This window comes from Apus apus, chromosome 11 (assembly GCF_020740795.1).
Source record: "Apus apus isolate bApuApu2 chromosome 11, bApuApu2.pri.cur, whole genome shotgun sequence".
Lineage (NCBI taxonomy): Eukaryota > Metazoa > Chordata > Aves > Apodiformes > Apodidae > Apus > Apus apus.
The window spans coordinates 1,313,484-1,328,317 of record NC_067292.1 but is presented as its reverse complement, the minus strand read 5'-3'; the positions used below and the strand labels follow the sequence as shown (position 1 = coordinate 1,328,317).

General features: G+C 51.2%; 1 protein-coding gene across 3 annotated transcripts in view; it reads right to left on the bottom strand.

Annotated features, from left to right (window-relative positions):
• The window catches only part of ANKRD11 (ankyrin repeat domain containing 11), a 149,925-nt gene extending 138,785 nt beyond the window's left edge, over positions 1–11,140 (bottom strand). For 2 of the 3 annotated variants that reach the window (XM_051629691.1, XM_051629689.1), the window contains exon 1: positions 10,938–11,140. The gene's annotated coding sequence lies outside the window, so the exon portion shown is untranslated. Of the gene's footprint in view, positions 1–3,917; positions 3,933–10,937 lie in introns of those variants that run through there. The other variant, XM_051629690.1, reaches the window with a different exon arrangement.
• Between the last annotated feature and the right edge of the window lie 3,694 nt (positions 11,141–14,834).

Sequence of the window (14,834 nt, the reverse complement as noted above, 5' to 3'; positions counted from 1 at the left end):
TAAAAGGCAAGCCATAACAGCTAATGGATCATCCAGAGATAAGAATCATATAATTATTTTTTTTTCCAAGTTTAAATGTATTCAGAATAAAATTCTTCCAGCTAACAGAACGGAAAACAAACCACCTTAACAAAGGTATTTGCACATTTATATATAGTGTATATTCATTAAGAAACAGTTTTCCAGAAGATCTAACATGTACGGTTTTGAATGTTGTGATCTTTTAATTTTCCTGGCTGCAAACAAAGAGCACATTTATACCCCCTCATCCCAGGAGAAAATGTTTTAAATGAGAGGCTAAGTCACTCAGAATATTTATAGAGATTTGACTGAAAACTGGAATAGTGACTTATTTTCATCAGCTATAACTTAACTTATTGAAAATTGAAAAGTGTTTTATACCTCAGAGCTTATGGCGTTGACTCCATAGCCAGGAGAGCCTCAGACCTCTGGCCGTGGTTTAAAAGCAGCACAAGTCAGTGGGAACCCATTGTCAGATACTGCTACAAAAGCCCACAATTAAGGCTTGAAGAGGTTATCCTGGTCTCCTACCATAATCACTTAGCCCAAACAGTCCTTTTTTTAGGGAACATATCACAGTTTCTAAATACCTTCTGAAGCATGAGTGAAATTAATTGGAATGAGGCTCGTTCAAGAGGCAGCCACTTATTTTTTTAAATTCACTTGGCTCACACCCCAAAGAAAAGCCCAAAGAAATAGAGAAAGTAGGTAGGTTATAAACTGACTTACAGTCTATTTTCCACTCTGAAGCGCCACGTTTTAAGAACGGTCTAAAACACTGCATGGGAAAGAAGCACCCCTCTCAGCCGCCTTCCACGGCTCCCCCTGCCAAGTTCCTTTCCCATGGAAATGGTCTGCCTGTTCCACGAGTAACACAGGTGCAGGTTTCTTAGGAAGACCCAAAAAGAGCACAAGGCACTTTTTGAACCCGTCTCGCCGAGCTGGGAACACAGAGGGCGGCATTCACTGGGCTGGCACATCGGAACTTACTCCGCACACGCTCCCTCTGACCTCTGCATCCGTCTCTTGCCCCCACCTACAGAACAATACTTGAATCATGAGGATCATAACTTTTTATGACACTGGGAAAGCTGCAATATTCTCCGCAAGTTCGCTCCACCCTGCACATAAAACTGCTCATAGGTTCAACCATAAAGCAAACTACCTCCTTTGAAGTTTGAGTTGCGGCCCTGCGCGTGTTTGAAAACCAACCTGCAGAAACGCAGAGCACTAACATTTTACATAACCACACTCCTGGAAACATCATTCCTTTATCGCTTGGTGCGACTGCTGACAAAAGAGAGTTATGTCAGTTATGGGTAACAGAACTCTCCAGGTGAGCTCAGGTTACCCACAAGCACCAACTTCACACACCACCGAATATATTCCAGCCATGCTCCACTCTGCCTGCAGATCACCTGCTGCAGAGCCCACAGCAGCATGACCATTATCATCTCAACTAATTTAGTCACTGATCTCAGCACAACCACAGCTCCCTCCACCCTCCCCTCTACAGTGACATGCAGACAACCTCTGTACAATGCAAAGAAAACAGCTACAAGCCTTAGACTAAAAAAAAAATAGAGATCTACAAATCGAAGCAGAGCAGCAGTTGCTATGGTCTTTTTAAAACCTCCACTAATTGCTAGGATTGGGTTTCTACTGAAGCTCCTTGCTGCAGTGGTGGAGGGGCTGGATGCTGTTTTCACAAAAGAACTTCTAAAAGCACAGGCTGCACGTCTGCAACAGCAAGTATTTGTGTTCTGGGCACTAATCAAGCTGTGTGTGCACACACCATCCTCACTAGTCCTCAGGCAGGTGAAGCCCATCAGGCCAAGGCCAGAGCTCTCAGCTCAGGTCCCCTGCTTTCTGCTGATGTGCACCCCTCCTACAGCACAGAACTGGCTTACCATGCTAGAGGAATCCACCTTAGAAGGGTCATTTTCTCTGTAAAAGTAAGAAGCAACTGCCTGCTAACATGAAGTGAAATTCTGGAGAGAAGCCATGCAGCTTTGTGCCCCTGGCAGGATGCTGAGGCACCCCTCTCTGCTGCAGGCTGCACCGAGGGAATCAGCACCTGATGGACCAGATAACAGCCCTGAGGAGACCACCAGAAGGATCCATGCAGATTTCAATCACCTGCACTGCTCCCCAGGAGTGAGCTCTGCCTACAACTACTGCTGGTACCGTCATGGGAAAGAGCCCCATCATTCACAAACAGGAGGAATCCATCAGACAGAAAGATTCAAAGAGCTGAGCCAACAAGAGACAAGAGGTGGGGATGGTGACACAGAAGAGGTAACGAGCCATTAGTGGTAAGCAGGACAAGCACCCAGCAGCAGACCCAACGCTGCCAGCTCCCCAGACTCTCATCCCTGGCAGAAGTTTCCACACCTGCAAATCCTTCACCTCTCGGCACTACCGCAGCTTCACTCTGTCTTCAAGCACTTTCCTCCCACCTGAAAAACAAGGCCCAGTTCTCAAGAGGGAGACAAAGATGCAGGATGATCTCAGAGAAAAGGAGAAAGGCAGGAACAGACGGGAGGGAACATCAAAAAGGCAGACAGGCTAAAATTAGAGACAAGAATCCTGGATGAGGAGGACCAAGGCGAGAGAAGAGAGCTGAGCAGAACCTCCATCAGATGAGGCTCCTGGGAAGGGGGAGGGACAGAGAGAAGGGAGCAGCATTACAGTGGGTGAAGCAGGGGAAGCTAACAGACAGAACTGCAGTCTGCAGAAGTAAATTCAGCATTTTAAGACTACAACCTGCAGCTGCAAATAAGGAGCACTACTCAGCACACCAGGAAAAAGCCACAGAGTCGACTTCTCATCTGATCTCTTCTCCCTGGGACAAGGACTAGCTCAAAGGCAATTCAGCTCTTACCACAGAACAAGTTTAACACCCCAGTACATGCACTGCTCACAGGGAAAGGCCATTTAATTCACCACCATTAGCCACAACAGAGAGCAGCTCTGAGTAACATAGGGCACCTCAGATCCCAGCCAGGAAGACAGAAGCCTTCTGGGCTGCTGGTAAGATGGAGAACATCAAACAGCTTGGAGAGCCATGGCACAGCACCCTAGGTGCCCAGGGACAAGCTAGGGCAGGGGAGGACACTACAGAAGATCCTGCACTTATCAGCTATCCTCATTTTCAAAACCAGCATATTCTCACATGTCCTTTCTGAGTTGGTAGGACAAGAGACCACACAAGTTGGAATAAAAAGGTGAGTATTCAAGGAGAACACATTTTCATCTTCCCACCTGGCTAGCATGTTCAACACTGGGACTGCTCAGCCAGGTGAGGTTTTACACACCAAAACACCCAGGTCTGCTCCTTACAGACCCACAATCTAGTCTGGGTAACTGTATCTGCCTGTGCCTAGCTGCAACATGAAACCAAGGAGACTGCTAGCTATGGGAAGCAGCCAAACTCTGTAACTGGAGCACCCGCTCACCCAGTGGTATTTAAACAACCATAGCACAGCTATGAGCAGGCTGTTTGTTTCACCCCACAAACCCCTCCTTCCCCGCATCTACCTCTATCTCTTCCCAGCACCAGCATGGCTAATCTCACCCCTCTAAAGACACAACTCCAGCAGTACTTTATAAACAGGCCCAGAGCCTCAGCCCCTCCAAGCCCTTGTTACAACAACGCTGACATTTCACAATCGGCACCGGCCGCCCTGCACAATGTGGGGAACACCAGGCCCAGAGTGTAAAGTCTACCCAAAAGATTACAGCTTTCCACTGCCACAGTCAGCAGGGCAGCAGATCTGTCACCTCCTCCCCACAGCAGGCAGCTATCAGGAGACCATTCCCAAGGGAGAGCTTCTTGCAACTTTATCTTGGCTCCTACTGGACCCAACCGACATGCAGAAAACCCAGCTACTTACTAGTAATTTGGAGCTCCTGGTACAACTTGTTTACACAGAGCAGGTCATAGGATAGGCTGGAAGGTGTAAGCAGGATATAGTTTTTATGGCTCTGAACTCCTGCCCAGATAAGCTGATAAGGCTCCGTGCTCAGGGGGAGGGGAGCACTTTCATGTGTGCTTTATTTAAAACGGAGACACACCATGCACCGCAGTTCAAATATTTTACACTTAAAAATGAAGCTTCCAGTCACCCCATTTTCCTTTAAAGCTATTTAATGTATTTTTTAGCAACTCCTAATTACACATTCTTTCATTTCATACCCAGATACTCCGAGAAGCACAGTGTTTTCAGAACCCTCAGCCCCTTGCAGCACAGGCTGCCCAGCCTCCAGGGACAGGCTGCCTCTGGATTGGGGTGAATTTTCCCGAGGGTAACACCTCCCTTCTCTGCCATGCCTGTGATACAATTTCAGCAGCTCTGTGCTGCTCTAAAGGTAAATTATTTTAGGCCTTTTCAACACTGCAAAGCTGTCAGCCTCTCAACAACAAAAAAAATTGCAGAACCAGCTTCCTTTAGGCTTTGCTTCCCCTGATTACCCACAGACATTCAACCCCACACCATGACACCCTGCAGACAGGGATGTCCTCTGCTGAGGGCCTGAAGCCTCCCACCCAAAGCAGGGCCACTTCCATGTTCTTCTCACAGCAAACCCCAGCAAGAGGGAAGAAGATGCTTTCTCACTGCTCATCTGCAAGGAAAACACCAGTTCCCTCTGCACAGAGCTGAGACAAAGCTTCTTTCACACATACTAAAAAGTTTTCTACCCTTTCCATTTTCAGAGTCTGTCAATTTTGTTGCTAAAGAAGAAGCAGGCCTACAATTTACTCACATATGAGCCCAGGGCCAGCACGAGCAACCTTGCACCAAACAGCAGATTTAATACTACTACAATGCTTCCATAAAACATTGGCCATTGTAGCCTTTGGTTTACTAATACAAAGGCAATACAGAAGCAATAGCTTGCTCCTGCCACGGCCATGATTTGCAGGGGAAGATCTGCTTTAAAAATACTCATCAGCTAAGTTTGGTTTTCTTAGGGGCAGGGGAAGAAAGGCCGCCTACAGATTTTTAGAGGATAAATAATTAAATGCATGAATGCCAAGGGCAGCACTGCACACATCCATATGGCAGGGACAATGCAGACAGTAATATATGCTTCACATCACCACCCTAACAGTGCCTTCAACCCTGACCTAGAAAAAAACCATCACTTTCTTCTGCCTACAACAGTTCATTCCCCTTCCTCCCTGCTGCCCCAGCACATCAGGGACTGCTGCACACTTTGTGTTTGCTTTGGGGTCCTGTCTCCCAACTCCTCCGCAGGCAGCAATTTCAGCCTCTGCTCACAACTGCAACCAGCAGAACAACTTCCTCACACAATGAACTTCAGAAGAAAATAAACCAGAAGTGACACAGGTCTCAGAAATCCTCCTTAAGAGCTCATGCCTTCTCACTACCAAAACAGAAAGGGACGGGAAAACCTGGGATGGTTTCTCCTTTGTGAGGTCTGGCAAGATGCCCCAGGAGAGAGCAGGCACCGAGGGAGAGGGGAGAAGGTGCCACCAAAGCCAGCACCCATCGTCTGCCCGAGCTGCCACACGGGTGCTGCTGAGCCACGGGACCGCCGAGAGCCTGTTGGAGGCTGTGACAAGACAGAAGAAGGACCCTGGTGGGCAGCAGGTCTGCAGTTGCACTCGTTTCACCCTCCCAAATTAACTGTACAGACAACACCCTGCCCCACTGTCCTACTTTGGTGGCTTGTTTGATCATTTCTCCACATCCTACAGTTTGGGGAAAACATTAAAGAATCCTGTGGAAGAACTCTGGAGCCCAAAATACCTGATATAATTAACTGCACCTTCTAACAGGATTATTTCCTTTCCTGACCCCAATTACTCCTTCAGTTTATTAAAGAGAACTCATAGATGCAGAAATGTTAACACCCTAAAGAGTCACATAAACAGAAAAAAAGTGTGAGGGCACCATTATAAACAGAGTTAATGGAACTCAGTGATTGGAAATGGATCTTGAAAGCTGTCAGATCAAAGCAAGATCTTTCTCGTGTAAGGACTGCATTACCCTTGCAGCCACAGAGCTAATACCATCTATAAAAATATTTTGCTCAAATAAGTTAAGAACAGCAGCGTTTCATCTGTCAAAAGGTGTGAGGCTTTCATGGGATTAGCTATTCCACAGACAGCATAAAAACTAGAGCAGATTTTTTAAAAGCCCCCAGCTCAGCTGATGGAGACTACCCAGACCAACGTGTGTACCTCTTTTCTTCACACACGCTACACACTGAACAGATTTCTCACTATTATTAGCATTTAAGCTTCATTATTTTTTTATACTCTTGTAAAGGATTACAAATTGGCATCACCTATAACTAGGCACAGATGAAGCCAGCACCACCACCACCCAGACTCAGACAAATTAAGATTTTTAAATACCCAACAGCTGCAGGAGAAAACACACCAGAAAACACCAGTTCTCACACGGGAAAGCTTGAAAATTCCAGGTACAGTCAAATACATTCAAACCAGCCTCCAGACCACGAGTGCTGACAGCTTCCTACCCCCCTCACAGCAGGATCCCACAGGCAGCATTTTGCCCAGGCATACTTTATTCAGGCTGCACAAACCCAAGCCTGTTTAGCATGCTTGTGATTTCAAATTATTGACTACACAAGCTTTCCTTTAACATCTCTGCAAGTATTTTTAATGCCCGTGCACCGGTGGCACACACATTGCATAACGCTTGGCTGGGAACACTCTGCACCCTCAGAAAAAGCAGCTCCCTGCCTCTAATTTCTCTTGCAGGAAAAAGAAAATATTTTAAAGCTGCATGCAAATCATCCCTGCAAAGTGCTGTGCAGACTGTTTTAAATTAGATGGGGTAAAAATATATGCGAGTGTATCACGAAACACTAAAATCTTTGATATGGAGACACCGGCTTCTCTCCTCAGCCTTTTACAACTGAAATACAGGCAATTCTCCCTCGTGATGGAGGCAGCAGACAAGCCACCTTTACTAGAGCCCCATCAAGGAAATACGATTAGAATAACAACCACCATGTAAATATTTCCCAGGATTATTTGCTTTGCTGTACTGAAAAGCAGTAGTACCTGTCACTACTTGCTATGTATCTACCACCATTAAATCTTAACACCAAGGAGGAATTTCAATCCAGAAGGCAGACTGTCAAGCCTGAAATTCAGGTCTTCCTCACAGAGGGAGGAAAAGGGGCTAGCCTCCTACCAAAGCCCTCACTCAGTAATTTTACCCAGTGTAATTAACCAGCTCTGGTCCTGTGCATTTCCTTCCCTCGGTGAAGGATTTCTTCACCGAGTAATTAGTCCGTCCCACTTAAGAGTCAAGTCAGCACAGAGCTTGTTTTCCCCGAAACAGAGCCACATGCACCTTTACAGAAGATTCAAGCAGCATTTCCAAAAAACACTGCTGTTCCCTCATGGTGACTTAAAGCTCTTCCTAGTCTGCCTTCAACACCGCGTGGATGTAAAACTAAGTGAAAGCAATTCCCACCGTGGGAACCCCTAGAAAGCAACTAATCCTGGTTTTATTCCCATACTCCAGACACTTCATTATTACAGGGTATTGCCTTCTTTTAATGTATAGAAAAACAGGAGGTAAAAAAAAAAAAAGTACATCTGAGTACTTCAAACACATGTCCAAAAGCCACAACATAAAGACAAAGAGTAGAGATTAAACGCTGTAAAGATACACTTGTCAGGAACCCTTCTTTGAAGTATCTGCAGGAAACACTGTCATCATGCAGCCATGTTACAATTACACAGTTAAAATAATCACCACCAGTTGTAAGCAGTCCATCTGGTTTACTGAAAAGGGAACACTGCTGGTACAGTATTGATTAACACGACTAGTCTTCACTGACCCTAGAGAAACACATTTGTCTGCTCTGCTGAGCAGCAGCAGAATGCTGCACCACACTGTGAGATGCCTGCCTTTGTTTGGAAGCAGTTTTTGGGACTTAAAAGTCAATTAAAACATAAGTAGAAAATAAAATAATCTTAACAGGTTGCCTGCTACACATGAAGGAAGAAACGAAGCCCAGCTCTTTGCTGGAGGCTTTTGTTCAGTTTTGGTTTTTTGATCTTTCTTCACCCATCCAAACTCAATATTCACATGGGACAATTTGTATGTCTAAGTCTGACAAAATGCTATTACAACATCATAAAAACAAGAAGCAGCACATAAAAAAAAAATACAATTCACCCTGAGCCACGTTTTTATGAAATGGAGATATGGACAAGAGTTCATTTTTAAAAGCAGAAGCAGAACTGAAGGGTAAAACCACCTGTGAAATGTTGAATGTAACCTCTCCAGTTTCCAGCCTGTCAAAGCCATGGACACTTCCACGACCAAGGCTTCTGTCATCACTGCTTGGAACAGAAATAAGCAAAAAAACCCCAAAAGCTGGGAACTGATCAGGTTGGAGGGCAGAAGTGGAAGGGGTTTGTACATGCTCCTAACTCCAACGTGTTGCTCACTGTACGGGCAGCTCAGCCTGCTGCGAGTTTCGCAAACCAAACCCTCACCACTTACTCAGACAAGGCTGCAGGTGATGCAAGTCCCAGCTCGCCCAAGAACACAGGTTCACAGCAAACTGCTGAAGCCCAGACCGCCCTGTTCCTGGGAGGACACAGACAAGATGTGCCCTGGCAAGTTTTACACCTTCCTGCACTAACTCCTGTGGGACCTGCAAGTTCTCCTAGAAGCAAAGAGAGCTGGAGCATCTCTGCATCATAAGAAAAGCTGCACAAACCCCAGACACACCTGAGCAAGAGCAGAGGCCGGGACAGGCCTGGTAGTACAGACAAGGCTCTGCTCTGGGGACAGGCATGAAGGCAGGAAGGGCACACACCACCCTGCAGAGCAGGATCCTCCACTCTCAGAGAGCTTCCCATAGGAAAAAAAAAAGTGACCTTCAGGGTGGCATGTCACAGGTGTAACCAGACGAGGTGCCCCAACAAAATGAGGTGCCCAAGAGTTTCCCTGCTGAGACAGAAGTCCGTGTAGGTCTCACTTCACAGAGCACTTCAAGCCCTTCCACCTGGTGCCACCACAACCATATAAAAGTGCTCACACACACACCTTTAGTCTGCCAGTAAACCCATTTTGTCAAAACGCCAACTTTTTAAGTTAATCAAGTCAAATATTTAGTTCCTGGTAGAGCACACACAAAAGAATGTATCGAAGCCAGCTGAAAACATTCAAGAGTTAATCTCCTTTCCCCTCTCCGTGACTCCACGAGGGCTCCCCTCCCCTCCCCTCAAAAAGGAAATAACTGGAGTGATTATATAAAAACGTTCCATTTTATGAACAAGCCAGAAAAAAAGGGAAAACACATTTAACTCCCAGTTCCTTAAATTTACACAAATGTCAGCATTTCAGGGAAGCACACAGCCACTACGGGGCATTACATCTGCAAGATGTTTTCAGCTACATATCTTTGCCTACACAGGGAAAAAAAAAAAAATAAAACCCACCATCTATACCGAATTTCAGAAGCCATCTCAAGAGGGAATTCTGCTTCAAGAGCTGCCTGGAATTTGTTCTGTGCCTATAGGGCCATGTCCCCAGTGGTAAGAGAGTACTTTGTGTACAAAACCAGGAGGGGGGGGGGGAGGAACCCTTTCCTGCAACTGGATATCAAAACAGATCCCCGAGCTCAGAGTAGAAGCCAACCCGTAAACACACCGACTCTTGTGCCTCAATGAAGAGGCCGATTTTCCACCCGCAGGCACAGCCCCCTCGCAGGACAGCTGCTGGCTCTGGGAAAGGGCAGAGGGCACCGAGGGCTCAGCTCATCCCGGCTCCCTTCGAGGGGAAGGGTGGGGGAGAGCAGCGATTTGCCTTTCTAACCGTGCAATCAATCTGCCGGTCGGGGGGGGGGGAGGTTCATTCTGGGCTGCAGAAATGCAGCTGGTTTGGCTTGGGATTTTTTTAATTTTTTTTTTTTTTTTCTTACTCTCTGCTAAGGGGGCAAAGGTGTCGAGCCAGCCCCTCCCCAGCACACAAAGGCTTCTCCGAGGAGTAAAAAAAGAAAAAAGGCCGAGCCATTTAAAGGTGAAACTCGAAGAGAAGGGCCGGCGCTGCGCCGGGCCCGGCTGGCTGGCGGCAGCTGCGTTCAGCTCCATCCTCTGCGCACACACACGCGGGGCTGACGCCTACCCAGGGATGATGAAATGGGAAACGGAAATTACCATTTCAGACAACTTTTGGTATTGTTCCCCCCAGCGCAGCGCTCACCCCGAAATGCCTGCTCCCCTCCTGCCGTGCCCCCCCCGCCCCGAAACAACAAACCCCAGGGTCCGGGGGGGGCCGAGGGGGCCCCCACGCTGCGGCCCCGGCCCTGAACCCCGCTCCCCTCACCCCGTAACGCATCCACAAGCCTCCGCACCCCAAAATATTTACCAGCCCCCGCTCTCTCTGGGGCTCCCTCCCCAAGCCCACCCCCCCCCCCAGCAGGCCCCCCCAGCCTCCTGCAGCCCCGTCCCTCCCCCGGGCCCTCTGCCCTCCCGCCCCCCGCAGTCTCCCCGCAGCCGCTCCGAGCAGCCCCTGCCCTCCCCGGCCACCCCCACCCCGCACCCCCTCCCCTCACCCCGGGCACAACGCTGCCCCTCTCCCCTGAGCACGGCCCCGTCCTGCCCTCTCCCGTCCCCGGCCTCGCTCCCCGCACGCCTCCCGGCCCGCTCCCCCGCAACCGAGCAGCCTCCTCAGACCGCAGCACGACGCTCCCTCCCCGGGCCGCAGCCCCCGCTGCCAGCCCGTCCCTCCGCCCCTCGCTCATCCCTGCGCCCCGCGCGGCGCCTTCGCCCCCCGGTTCGGTTCGGTTCGCCCCGCTCCCCCGCGCCGGGCCCGCTGCCGCCTCACCCCCCGCAGCCCCCGCTCCCTCCCTCCCTCCCTCCGTCCCCTGCCGCCGCCGCCGCCTCTTACCGGCGCTGCGGGCTCAGCGGGCCGAGGGCAGCCTCGCGGGGGAGCGAGGCCTGCGGCTCCGCCGGCCCCGCCGCATAGAGCGGGCGGTGCGGTGCGGGCGGTGCGGGCGGTGCGGGCGGTGCGGGCGGTGCGGGGCTAAGGGCGGGGGCGCGGGCAGTGCCGGCGCGTCCCGGCCGCGCGCTCCATGGCCCCGCCGCGCTCGGCCCGGCTCCCAGCGCTGCGCCCGGCCCGCTCCCCCCGCGCCGCCGATTGGCCCGCCGTGTCGCGCCGCCCCATTGGCCCGCCGTGTCGCGCCGCCCCATTGGCCGGCGCCGGGCACGTCAGCGCGGCGCCGCGGGGGGGGGCGGGGGGGGAGGGGGCTGCGGCGCCGCGTTCCGCCTGCGAGGCGCGATGGGAGCGAGGGGGCGGGGCCGAGGGGAAGCGCGGCCGCCATTGGCCGGCGGGCCCGGGGGCGCCGCTGCCCATTGGTGGGCTCTCAGAGGTCACGCGGGAGGCGGCGCTTCCGGGGCGGGGCCCGCGGGGGCAGCGCCGGGCCCGGGGCGCGGGGCTCGGCCGCTCCCGCCGCTTCTCCGGGCCCCTCGGCCCCGCAGGTACGTGTGGGGCGCGCCCAAGCGCCGGCAGCGGGGCGGAGCCGCCAGCGGGCAGGACACCCGCGGCGCCGGGCTAAGGCCCGGCCTGCACCCGCCGCGCCCTGCGGGCCGGGCGGAGGCTCCTGGCAGGACGGCGGCCCTGGGCGCTGTCCCGTGCTCCCCGGCCCCGTTTGTTCAGACCCGGCGCTGCCAGCCCCGCGGGTCCCTGACGGGCGGCACCTGCCAGCCCTGCGGCTGCTGCCCCTGCTTGTGCGGGGCGCCAGGAACGGGCTCCCCAGGTCTAAGGTGACTTTGGGGGCGCCCGCCGCTGCCTTGGGCGTTGACACTGTGCACCCACAGACCCGGGATCAACGGCCCGGGGATGGGATGGGGTGCTGGGTGCACGCTGGGGTGCTAGCTTCCAGCTCGGGGTCAGGGTGGGCACAGGGGCACTGGGAGTCACACTGCCCTGCGGATCCCTGTGGGCTGGGGCCGAGTTCCTTAGTTACACTCATTAGAAGTTCTTGATGCCAGATGTTTTCTGGCTGTGTCAAATAAACTCCCCTTGGAAGTGTTTACATAAACCATTACCCCACTGTCACAGGGAAGGATCAGAAAGGTCCAGTTCTCTGGCCCAGCAACATCTGAGTTGGAGGAGGGGTGCTGAGGGCAACATCCCACCTGCAGGATGACATCCCAGGGCTGTCCCCCTGGGCTGGCTGGAGCAGCAGAGGGAAGCACCTGGCCACACAGAGGAGCAGGTATGGGATGGTCCCTGCCTGGTTGTGGGATCTGCTCCTGACAGGCAGAGTTCCTGCCTGTTACCTTTGTACTCTCCAGCACTAGGGTAGCTCCACAAGTCCCACTTGTGGACATCAGTCCCATCTGTACTTCTGACCACACACCCAGTGCCAGAGCCCCTTCATGTCATCCAGGTGAACCAGGTGCTGTGATATTCCCCAGGAAGGAATCCTGCTCATGGAGCAGGGACAGGCACACAGCTCCCTGCTCCGGCTGCTGAGGACAAGGACCCCTCAAGGCAGCAGCACTCAAACAGTTCCCACCAGTGACCTCCTGGGTCAGTGCTCTGGTGTAACCCCCAGCCAGGAGTCTGCCCATAACTCTGTTCTTTTGGCCTTTGCAGTTCCACACTTGTCAGCCTCAGGGATCGTTCCTGTGTGCTGAGGAGACCAGGAGTCCCCCAGGCAGGCAGATCTCTGCTGGGCTCAGCAGTGGTGGAGGCTCAGGAGCACGTGTCCAACACCACTGTTAAGTAACAGCCTGAGAGAGATTTATTCTGAGCCTGTTAAGCTGGTCCTGTGTTCTGCTTAGGCTTAGTCTTTATCTCTACCCATCTTCCTCCTCCCTAAGACCTACTAAACCAGGCAAAGGGAAGATTGCTGGGTTTTTTGTCCTCCCTTTCATTATGCTTCTTGTTGTAATTCACCAAAAGCACCCTGAGTGTGTGTTTGCCTCTCTGGTGCCTCTGAGTTAGCAGATGAGAGGGGAAGTATGTTTTTTCATTTCCTAAATATAGCTGCCTGTAACTGCTTCCTTGAATGTCATCCAGGTCAAAGATCTAGTGCTGGGGAGGAAGTGGAATCCTTTCTGTGTCATCCTGACCTTTTTTGTTTGAAGACAAAAACATGGACTATCAACCTGTTTCAGAGAGGGATGTTAAAAGTATTGGTGAAAGGAACAGCAGGAATTGGGGGGGGGGGGGGAACGATTTCACTTGTGGGTCACTCTGCTGTTTTTCTAGGTGAGGCTTCTGTGATGAGGGTGCTTAACCTGCTTGGGTTTGTTACCCTGGGGTGGCTTTTGCTCTTTGCAACTTCATTGTAATACTTAAGGGGAAAAAAAAACAAAACTATAGTTAATTGTTGAGCACCTTTATCCTTCACTAAAGGTTGTGAGCTCGCAAATCCTAAAATAAAACAAATACTCTGGTGCCAAGGAGGAAAGAGAACATTGCACGAGGGCAGGGAAAATGAGGCCACTTGGGGAATGTTCTTCCAGGCCTATTTCTGTCTGTGACAGCAAACTAAAGGGACATTAACACTGGGGAAGAAGCTCCATGACCCTTTGGTCCTTGCTCTTTTTCCTTGTCTGACTCTGGAGATGACTTAACAGGTTGGACAATGTGGGATTCATGACTGTCATGATCACACACCAGGGTAGATCCTGTGTGACCAGTCAAGTGCCAGCATCACAGAGACCAAGGTAATAAAACTTGAGAAGAATTTTAATTAGAAGAATCTTTAAGCTTGGCTGATGTTTTAGTTAATGTCATCTATTAACATTTTGAAGAGAGATGGTTTTGGCAAACAAAGCAGCTGATTGGAGTATCGCTGATGCTCTTGGTACTGCAGCAAAACCTCCTGAACTTTGCACACAATCTCACGTTTCTTAAATAAAATTACATTCAAGCCACCCTTATTTGGTTCTGTTGGGGGTTTTTTTTGAGGACAACTGCAATTTGAAACAAGCTCTTCTGCCTGTGATGGCAGCAAGAAATAAAAGACTGGGCTTTCACCTGCTTTGTAGGGAGGTGGCTGCTCACAGCTCCAGGAGATACGATTAAATAATAAGGCCAAGCTAGAGCAGCAGCTCACTTGTACCCAAACCAGAACTCCTCTGCAGGTACCCCCTTGCTGCAGCCCACTGGGTAGGAGCTGAGTCCCAGCCCAGCCAAGCACCAGGATGCCGTGCTGGGACAGGCAGAGCCAGCTGGGCAGGAGCTGGCTGAGTCCCTGATTTAGCTCCTGTGCCCTTGGCCTGCACTGGCCGGGGTATTTTTGGACCCCTCAAAGCTCTGAGCTGCTCTTAGGGACACTAAGTCTGTTGACATGGTTCCCTGCAGGACCTGATGCTCGTGTGAACAGTGAGTCCGTGCAGCTTCAGGCCTCCTGCGTCCCCAGGGGAGGATGTTTTCCAAGGTTAGTTGTTCCCTGCTGCTGGGTAAACGCCTCGTGTTAGTGTTCCAGGCGTGAGCTCGTGACAGTCCTGCTCTAATTACTGTTTTTATGATTCCTAATCACAGGCTTTAGGCTTCTAGCCTGCTTATGGATTTCAGGGGTGGGAATGACAGTTGCTCACTGGGAGCTTACTGACCTCCTCCAGTCTGCAGGGTTTGGAGATGACTTCAGCCACTTCCCGCACACAGATTCCTGGGCTTCTCCCGAGCTCTGCACGCCCCAGCAGCTCCCCGGGGAGCACACTCTCATGGAGCAATCTGCTCCTCTGTGCCTTTGGACTCACAAACAAGCCATTTCCCTCCTCCTGCTCTAGCCCTGCAGGCTCAGCTGAGAGGTGCCCCTGTCCCTGC